General features: G+C 42.5%; 1 pseudogene; it reads left to right on the top strand.

Moving 5' to 3' along the window:
* The first annotated feature begins 6,203 nt into the window (after nt 1-6,203).
* LOC148025102 (trans-cinnamate 4-monooxygenase-like) lies at nt 6,204-8,315 on the top strand (annotated as a pseudogene).
* Nucleotides 8,316-9,940: the final 1,625 nt, after the last annotated feature.

The following is a 9,940-nucleotide window of genomic DNA, read 5'->3' as shown; positions in this document are numbered from 1 at the left end:
TCTGCTTCTGCTTCTGTAGGAGCTCTGTAACAGAAGAATAGATTCTCTGGTTCCTCTCCTGCCTCTGTCTCTGCTTCTGCTTCTGCTTCTGCTGTGGCCATGTAACAAGGAGAGCAGTACATCCATGCTTCTATCTCACTGTCAGAAGTGATTTCAGAAGTCATTCCTGGTTCAGGCAGGAAGTATTCACCCATTGATAATGGCTTTGCATCTTTTGGAAGTCGGCTTACAGTATCCATTGTTAAGGAATGTGCCACTGTTTTCTTAGGAAGGATCTGTTTGACAGCATCTTCGTCTGCTGATGTTCCATCTGTAGCCTCATTAGGGGAGTCAGAAGATAATTCCAAGGAGGTGGATCCATGTCCTTTTTGAGAACCATACAGTTTCAGCACCACTTTGTTGGGTCCTCTACCCAAGGTCAAGGTTCCTTTGAACCAATCCGTCCTTGCTCGGGCTTCAAAAAGCCATGGTCTGCCCAGTAACAGGGGATAGGATGTACCATAAGAGTTTGGCTTCACCACCAAATAGGTTAGCCAATAATCTTTTCCAGCCACTGTAGTCTTCACATATGGGAGAATGCCCAAAGGCTTGATTCTACTCTGATCCGCCAGTCTGATGAGCCATTGGGTTGGTTGCACACCTTGTAGGCCTAGATCCTTCATCGTCACATCCGTCATAATGTTCACTGATGAGCCTCCATCAATCAGTGCATTTGCAATGAAGCAACCTTCTATCCATACGCCAGTCTCTGGGGTACCCGGATCTAGGAAAGCATTAGCCACATCCACTTCTTTTACAGGCTCTGGAGCCTTGTTGGACTTTGTCGTTGTTGAGGGAGCAATCCTTAAGCCACGTCTTCTTGTCAGTATACTTTTGAACCTTTTCCGGCAACTGGGAGACAACATCAATAATTGTTGGAATGTAAGGTTTGGTCTAAAGGTATCTAGATCTCTGACCAGATCGTATTCCTTAATAGGATCCACTGGCTTCTCTAACCGATTAGGGAATGGGGCAACACCCATTTTCATTTTCCCTCTTTCTTCCAACAGAGGAATTACAGGAGCTTCTTCTGCCACTTGTGGCACTTCCTCCTCTTCTGTATCCTGGACCTCTGGTCCTATCTCTGTAACTGTCTCTGTAACTCTCTGTGGCACTGTAGGGCTCTGTACGGCACTGTTAGGCTCTGTTCTGTTCTGTTCTTCTGGTGGAAGATTGAACTTCACTGTTCTGGCAGGAGGGTTATTTTCTTTCTGGATAGGTGGTTCCTTCTGCTTTGCACGCGTGATGGCAGCAACTTCTAATTCCACTAAATTGGAGGTAGGCTCTTGGGCCTTGGCTGGACTATCTGTAACACTGTTTTTCACTGGGGCTGGGCTTGGACAGTCTTTTGCAGTGTGGCCTTCTCCTTTGCATCGACTGCATAAGGGCTTGTAATCCACTGACCTTCGAGGATTTGGACAATTTGGTGAGATATGTCCCTTTTCTCCGCATCTGTAACACTCCACTTCTGATCTCTGACCACCGCTAGACTGTCTTCCTCTGTAACTTTGAGAGGGAAATCTTCTGGGTCCGAAATTAGGACCAAACTCTCTAGGCTTGGGTCCAATATCTTGTGTTGTCATTTTGGATTCCAGCAAGTTGAATCTTGCGTCTTCTTCCTTCCTTCTCCTATCATGCATCTCCTTCAGAGAGCAAATGTCCTTTGTATGGTTCTTCCGCAAACAGTAGGAACATAAGGCTCCAGGGATGGTTGGATTTCGTGTACATTCAGTGGCTAAATGGCCTGCTTGATGACACTTACCACACCAAGTATTTGACCGCATCACATCTCTTCCTGCTCCTGCAACGTTGGATATGCTCGCTCTGTTCACTTTCAACGTCTGTAGTTGCTCTGTAATCACATCCATCAACTCCTTTTTGATGTTTGCAACTGAGTTAGATAAATAATCCTTCAAGCTTTCTCCTCCTGACGTACTGGCAGGAGGGTTTTGAGGAGTTTCTATAATCACTGCATAAACTGGTTGGGCTGGTACAGAGAGGTCTCTGTTCTGGTTCTGATTTAGAGCTCCTGTTTGAACTGTTGGCTGTTGGCTCCAGTTGGTAGGGTTCCACTGTTGCTGCTGACTTGTCATTGAGGAAATTGGCTGAGACCATGGTTGTTGTGGTTGAGCCATCATTTGAGGCATGGATTGTGGCCACTGTGGATTTGGTGCACTGTACTGTGATACCGGGGACATCTATTGGTAGGGATAGGAAACAGTCCCTGCAACTGCATTTGGTGGGTACATCATTCCTGGCACCAGAGGAGGTAGGACTCCTCTTCCTGTATTCATTGCTAGTCTAGCTTCCACTTCATCGTACAGTCTTGCACCTTCTGTTGCAGCTTGTAGTGTGGCTGGTCTTTGCAGCTCCACAAACTTACGGACTTCTGGTTGTAATCCTCTGAGAAACACCCCCTTCTGAATGCCATCATCTAGATTATGGTTAGTCCATCTCTTCAGGATGGATTCCATTCGTGAGACATAAGCTTCTACTTTTTCTCCAGAGGACTGACTTAGGTTCATAAATTCCTCTCTCATCCGCTCTTCAAAACCCTCACGCTTGAATTTAGTGAGGAAGGCCAACTTCAGGTCGTCCCATGTGCCAAAAGTTCCTGCTGCTTGTCTCTCATACCACTGAAACGCCGCCCCCTTAAAAGTGGCGGGGAATATTGCCAACCAATGCTCAGGGGTTCTGGCATTGTTAGCCACACACGCTACCATAAACTCTGCTACATGAAGATCGGGGTCTTCATTGTACTCTCCCTTAAAAACTGGCAATGGGACTACATTCGCTGGCCTGTCATCAATATTTCCAGGACGGATCTGGCTTGGAAGTGGACCTCCAACAGGAGAAGGAAGGGCTTGATGTGCCATTGGGACTTCTGTAAAGAGTTCCGCAAGGGCGTCAAAGGCGACTTCTGCTGCGAGCTCGCTCTCGGCTCTGATTCTTGCTTTCTCTCTTCTCACGTACCTCTGGACTCGTTCCAATGCTTGCCTCTTTATTGCGTCATTCATCAGAGGTGTGGCTCCACTATGTTGTTAGTGCTCCACAGAGGGTTAACAGAAGGCTTCAGTCTCTGGAGGACTCTCTGGCCAACATTTCTTCTACTTCTTTCTTTTCAACGTCCCTAAATTCTGCTGTCATGCCACTGCACAGAGGAAGGTATTCGGTTCTGAAGGTGTCAAAATGCATACATCTGAGCATTGTGGTGGTGCCATCATCATAGTAATGACAGCTTCTAATGGTTTCAACAGTGTATGTTGTGAAAAACACTCTATCTACCAACTTCCAGTGGGTTGCTAATTGAACAAACAGAAGATTATCAGTACACCAAGCATCCCATGTATCTTGCTGTTGAGCATCCACGAACAAATTCCAACTCTTTTCCTTCTTGTCTTTGTGAACCTCTACAGACCAAGACTCTTGAAGCTTCTTCACAATCTCCCACTTGATGTTGTCTGGAAACTTCTCAATGAATGCCAAATCTTCCATGGATGTTCATTCTCTCTGTTTCTGCTCTTCAGTTCGTTCCCAAACAATTTGCCACCAAGATGCAAGTTTCTGCTGCTTCAACAGGAAGAGGAAACTGTCCACCACATAGAGCATGCATCATGATGGTGATATGTTTCCGCCATTGTGGAATGAACTTCTTGTGGAAAGTGGCTTTGATTATGAGAAATTCCAACTCTTCATTGGAAGAAGGAACTTTACAAACATCCATTGAATTCTTATCTTCTTGGCAATGCCATTTCCTTCATTTTTAGCCTCTTCTGATGCTTGTTGATGGCAAGTTTCCCCGGTTGCACACCAAAAACATGGAGCCCCGAGAGGAACACCAAGGAAAAGGGAATTCTCTTGCAATAAAATCTATCTTGTAACATCAACAAGCTTGTTTACCATGTTTCATATGATCACAATGAAGAAAAGAACACCAGGCACAACAAATCTTCATGCAGCATCATGTAGATCTCCCACGGTTTTTAATAGAATCAACCATATTCTTCAATATCTTCACAAAATCCATCAATAGAACCAAGAAAGCAAAGAAGTACACCATCTTGGAATGGAAATACATCACATAGTATTCATCTTCAATATCTTCATAGTCTTCTCTCTCAATCTCTCATATACAATCACTCTGTTTCAGTAGAATTGGCTATCTCTGACTCTCTCTCTCTCACTCCATCAATAATACATCATATCCTCACTACAATCTCTCAAAAATTACCCTCAATAATCACTCTTAGGTCGTGGATACCCCTCCCAAGAGGTATGTCTGATATGAAGAGTCACCAGAGCCACTACAGTGTCCTTTCATAGCTCACTACTGTCACTTCACTCTAGTCTTCTCTTGAGTCTTTAACAGCTACTTCTTCCACTTCCTTCAGCTCTTTTGCACTTGTATTCACCTCTTTCCAAGGCTAGAAAACTTTCCCAAAGTCACACATACATTCCACAGAACACTTACAGAAGCATACAGAACAGTCTACAGAACAGTACCAGAACAGCTACAGTACAGAATAGAACAGAAACAGAACAGAAGCAGAAGCTCTACAGAAGACCTACAGAAGGTTACAGAAGGTTATCAAAACCTCATAACTCACTCTCAAACCATTTCAATCTCTCACAAAACATTCAATAAGCTTTCACAATATCTCATTCTTCATCAATCAATACTTCATCCCTCCTTACAGAAGACAATCAGAACAAAACAGACCAAAACAGAGCAAAACAGAAGGTATACAGAACCATTCAGAACCTATCAGAACATCACAGAACCATCAACAAACATCATGAACTTCCAAAACACAATCAATATCATCCAAAACACTCTCAATCCACTTCCAAATCAACCAATCATCCCATAAAATCAACCATTCAGCTCTCAAAAACAACCAAAATCAACCAAAAAACAAGTCATTTCAACACTCAACACCATAGCCCATCCAGTTGTCCTATCACTATAATATGTAGGTGTCCCAAAAGATTACCCACAAAAAAATGCATGATCATAAGAAGGGGACCTAAAGTGATTCTAATTAAAGGTGGTTTACAGAACAAGCATTACCAAGGTGGAGAGAGAACAAGATAAATCCATATACTTGGGAGTTTGTTGCTCATTTAAAGGTCCTACATGAGCAAAAAGATAAGTGTTGTGTTAATGATTTTGGGGGTGCATTTTGTGTTAAGTCTGGATTCTTTGGCCACAAATTCCCTATTTCTAGTCTCCCCACAACTCTTAATGATTCTTTCTTTCAGAAGCACATAAGTCATTGTGGGGCAAATCACATTAGTTTTCCTTGTTTATCTTTGGTATTGATTTTTAATGGTGACTTTCCATATAAGTAAGTTGATCTTGGGAGATAGGGTACTCAACCACACAATTCTCATCTTGTACTTCCAAGTCCCCGATTGAGTCCTTGATACCTCCATTCTGTTACTACCTTCTTTCACTTCTTGAAATCCTTTCTACTTTTGGCAACTTACTTTTGTTTACTGTTACATATGACTAACTAATAACTAACTATTAGCCAACATTTGAGTAGCTAAATACGTATAAACACTTATAGTAGACATGATAGTTTGATTAGTAGAAGGGGAAAATTTGTTGTCTTCAACATGGACTCAATGAAATTGAACTATCAGTGAGCTTTTGATGAGGATGAGCTATATGTTTGTTTATTGTTATTACTCAATTGAATTTGGTTCTTTTTTTGTATTACAAAAGATATTTTGATTGAGTGAATTGTCTACTTTAGTTCTTAATAATGGTGCCCAACACTCACATTGAGTAGAAAACTCACATTGTCAAAATTAGATGCCACCAACAATTAGCCCAACAAGTAGTCCAAGAGATAGACCTTGCTGTCAAAGAGATCAGGGACTTCTGATTCTAGCTTGTTAGGGGTAGATAGAAGTGGATTTCTGGATTGATATATTGCCATATCACCTTCAATCTTCCATATAAAGGCTAGGTAGTTGTAGATGAATATCTCAACTTCTTGTAGAGTATGTCCATAACTCATTCAATTCTCACTAAATAATATCAACCCACAATGGATAGCCTAAGTATCTAAAGGTTATTCTAGGATAAGGTCGGGCTTCTCCTCTACCTCTTTCTACCTAGGTCTATTGCTTTGTTCCCATACCACCATATATTGATGCTATTTGTATGTTTGCATCCGCCCCTAGGTATTCGAGACCAATCTGGTGGTCCAAAGCTATTCGCGATTGGGTTGTGTGAATGTGTTGGCCCTACCACGATTGTTTAGCTCATTTCATTTTACATAAAACTTTAGCTAGAATCAGAAGCACCGAAAGAAGCCCAATGTGCTTACCACAAGTATTGTCATCCGCAACCATCTGCAGCTCATGATGTACAACATTGTCTACAGGATGATGTTCAACACAAGGTTCAAATTAAGGGTTTGATGACCCCCTCTATGTGCAGCTCATGACCCTTAACAGGGACAATGGCCTTCTCGTGCAGAGCTTCAAGTACAACGTCTATGGTGACTTTGTGCCTTCCTTCAAGCCCTTCCTCCGCGGGTACCTCAAGCAAGTCTCGGACGCCAACCAGCAGAGGCACGCATTTCTTCGGGATGCATTTCTTAACGAGCGCAATTAGAAGTAAGAGTTACTCGTCATTTGCTGCTTTATATGGATGGCCTGTGATCAAGATAACGAAGAAATGTCTCTCTGATCTGTTTTTGTTGTTGCGATGAATCTATAATACACTAAATATATATGTACACATACACATTCTGTAAAGGTAACAGCTAATTAAGACTGTGATGAGCCCCTTGAAAGTGCACATGCTGTTTTCCTACGAGGATGGAGAGGTTAGTCTGAGCTACCACCCACCGTCCTCCCTCCAGGCTCCCTCCCTGTCTGTAGATTTCGACCATCTATTGTACTGTACCGAAGGAAACATTACTTAACCTAAATGCTATGTATTGAGGATTTTGAGACCCACGGTGCAATGCTTTAATCTACAAACAGGTTCCGATGTTGTATGGGTGCAAATCCTACCATTCTGCAAGACCTGTAATTTCTGATGTATTCTTTTAATTGGCTTTGCAGGCAGAAGGGGGAGAAGATTGGAGTGGACTTCTTTCTGGACGCCTTCCTCAAAGGAGAGATCAGTGAAAACAGTGTGCTGTATCTTATTCAAAACATGAATGTTGCAGGTAGGCTATTCGTCTGTATCTTGCTGTAGCAAATTCAATCTTCTCACTTGGAGCATTGAACAATCTTCAGTACTTCTGGGGGCCTTTACAAACCTGATCTGTATATAGATAGGGAGTTCTCCTCACTCATGGTGGAAGAAAAATGTCTAATAATGGATGACACTCTACTCAGTATTGTACACCTGCAGGTGCTACAAGGAATCACTTTAGGGAAAAGTGATTCTATAAAGTGCTTAGATTCTTCACCTTGTCAAACATTCATGAATTATGTTCTTGTATGATTGTTTGGACTTATTTTCATGTGCAACAATTGAGACCACATTGTGATCATCGAAATGGGGCGTTGCAGAGCTAGTGAACAATCCATACATCCAAAAGAAAATAAGGGATGAATTGAATACAGTGTTAGGAAAGGGTGTACCAATAACTGAGCCTGATGTTCCAAATCTAGCCTACTTGCAGGCAAGCTTCCCAGATTTGTGCATAATTTTTGGACCCTTGAAAATATTCTGCATGTATATGTGGATGAAATGCAAGATCTATGCAAAAGATTATTTGGAACTGTAGCACTTCATGTGTGCAAAATTCTCTTCAAGTCAATGAAGATGAAGAAACATCGGTACCCAGCATTGGTGTTGTTTGTATCAGGCCACAGTGAAGGAAATCCTCCAAAGAAACATGCTTATTCCCTTGTTGGTACCCCATATGAACCTCCAAGCAGCCAAGCTATGAGGCTATGACATTCCAGAAAACACCATAGTTTTAGTAAATGCATGGGTCATAGCAAATGATCCCAGGTATTGGGACAAGCCAGAAAAGTTCATGCCGGAGCAATTTTTGGAGTGGAAGATAGAGCTCAATGGGGCTGACTTCAGGTTAATCCCATTTGGCTCAAGCAGGAGTTGTCTAAGGAGTATTATAGCTTTTCCAATACTAGCACTGGTGTTGGGCAAGACGGTGCAGGCCTTTGAGCTTCTACCTCCACCTGGCATGGATAAAGTGGACCTGAGGTCTATTGGAGGAGGGCAGTTGAGTCTCAGTATTGCAGTGACGTCCACTATGGTGGTCAAGCCAATGGAAGAGAGAGAGAGAGAGAGAGAGAGAGAGAGAGAGAGAGAGAGAGAGAGAGAGAGAGAGAGAGAGAGAGAGAGAGAGAGAGAGAGAGAGAGAGAGAGAGAGAGAGAGAGTGTGTGTGTGTGTGTGTGTGTGTGTGTGTGTGTGTGTGTGTGTGTGTGTGTGTGTGTGTGTGTGTGTGTGTGTGTGTGTGTGTGTGTGTGTGTGTGTGTGTGTGTGTGTGTGTGTGTGTGTGTGTGTGTGTGTGTGTGTGTGTGTGTGTGTGTGTGTGTGTGTGTGTGTGTGTGTGTGTGTGTGTGTGTGTGTGTGTGTGTGTGTGTGTGTGTGTGTGTGTGTGTGTGTGTGTGTGTGTGTGTGTGTGTGTGTGAGTTGATGAACATCTGGGGTGTTGTGCTTCTACTACCTAGAAGCCCCTACAGCCTGTACTTCCTCCATAAATTGGACAATGGTAGTCTAATTGGACAATGGTGCCCAACACTCACATTGAGCAGAAAACTAAGGACATAGGGCACAGGAAGAAGGTGATGCTGAGGAGTCAGGATAGTTGGGAACTGGCTGCTAACATGAAGGGCTACATCAAGCAACATCAAGCAACATCAATCACCATGGCATGGCTTTCATCAAAGGCACCATCAGTAATGTTTAAGCACATGTACTAATTACCAGTCAATGTTGGTTTCCAGCTTGCAAGATGTCAGTGGGATGCTACCTTATGAAATGCCAAAAGATCATGACACAAAGGAAGTAACCACAAATGCTCAGGTGAGAGTTTTAAGAATTTTTCTTGTCCTTTTCTTCAACATGGTTTTTTAAGAATAGTAGATCAAATTTGAAGAGATGCAAAATTTGAAGCCAATTTTCAGTTGGATGAGCCATTCAGTGCATGACAAGTCCATTATCCAATCTCTTTATGGGCTGCGAGCAGCTTCAGGGAGACGCTCGACATCAATAGAGCAGCTAATATATGGCATAAGAAAGACAACGCAAGCTTGGGCAGTTGTTCCTTCATACCGGGTTTGCCTAGCTCATTGCCTTCTATTCATGATGTGTGATGTCATCTTTCAGCTCCAGCTATGTTGTTGAGCCCTTGGTAGTTCTTTAATGGTTTTGAATAATATAATTAGCTACACTTTATTTTGCTAGAAAAGGCTGAAGTGGTGAGTCAAGAGGCATTAAGTGGTGGGTAGGAAAGTCAAAGACAGAGATTGAGGAAGGAATAGCAGGGCAGGGAGCTGATGTATCATGTACAGAAAGTTATACACTAGAAAGGAGAGGAGTGGATCGGGTTGAGGATAAATAAGGATGGGCAAGGCAAACTAGGAGGGGCTGCCTTATGACTTTGTAAAGCACTATTGATAGGTTTCTCTGTGATTCTATAGTATTAGGTGGTGTTAAGGTGTAACCAACTAAAATATTTGTATGTGTGAGTGTATAAACATTGAATTTGGTTTCTTTATAATGCTATCAGTATACTAACTCCAAAATTTGCAGCCATCATTTGAAGGATCACAAGTTGCAACTTTACATGGTGCTAATTTTAACTCTTCAAATAGGTTATGGCTGAGGGAGCAGCAACACATCATTTGAAATTATTGATCCCTACGTTGCTCAGGTACCAGTTTTCACCAATTAAT

This window comes from Lygodium microphyllum, chromosome 15 (assembly GCF_053477565.2).
Source record: "Lygodium microphyllum isolate KBCC chromosome 15, Lygodium_microphyllum_v1.1.10, whole genome shotgun sequence".
Taxonomy (NCBI): domain Eukaryota; kingdom Viridiplantae; phylum Streptophyta; class Polypodiopsida; order Schizaeales; family Lygodiaceae; genus Lygodium; species Lygodium microphyllum.
The sequence above is the reverse complement of the archived record's forward strand: the minus strand, read 5'-3'. Positions and strand labels throughout refer to the sequence as shown.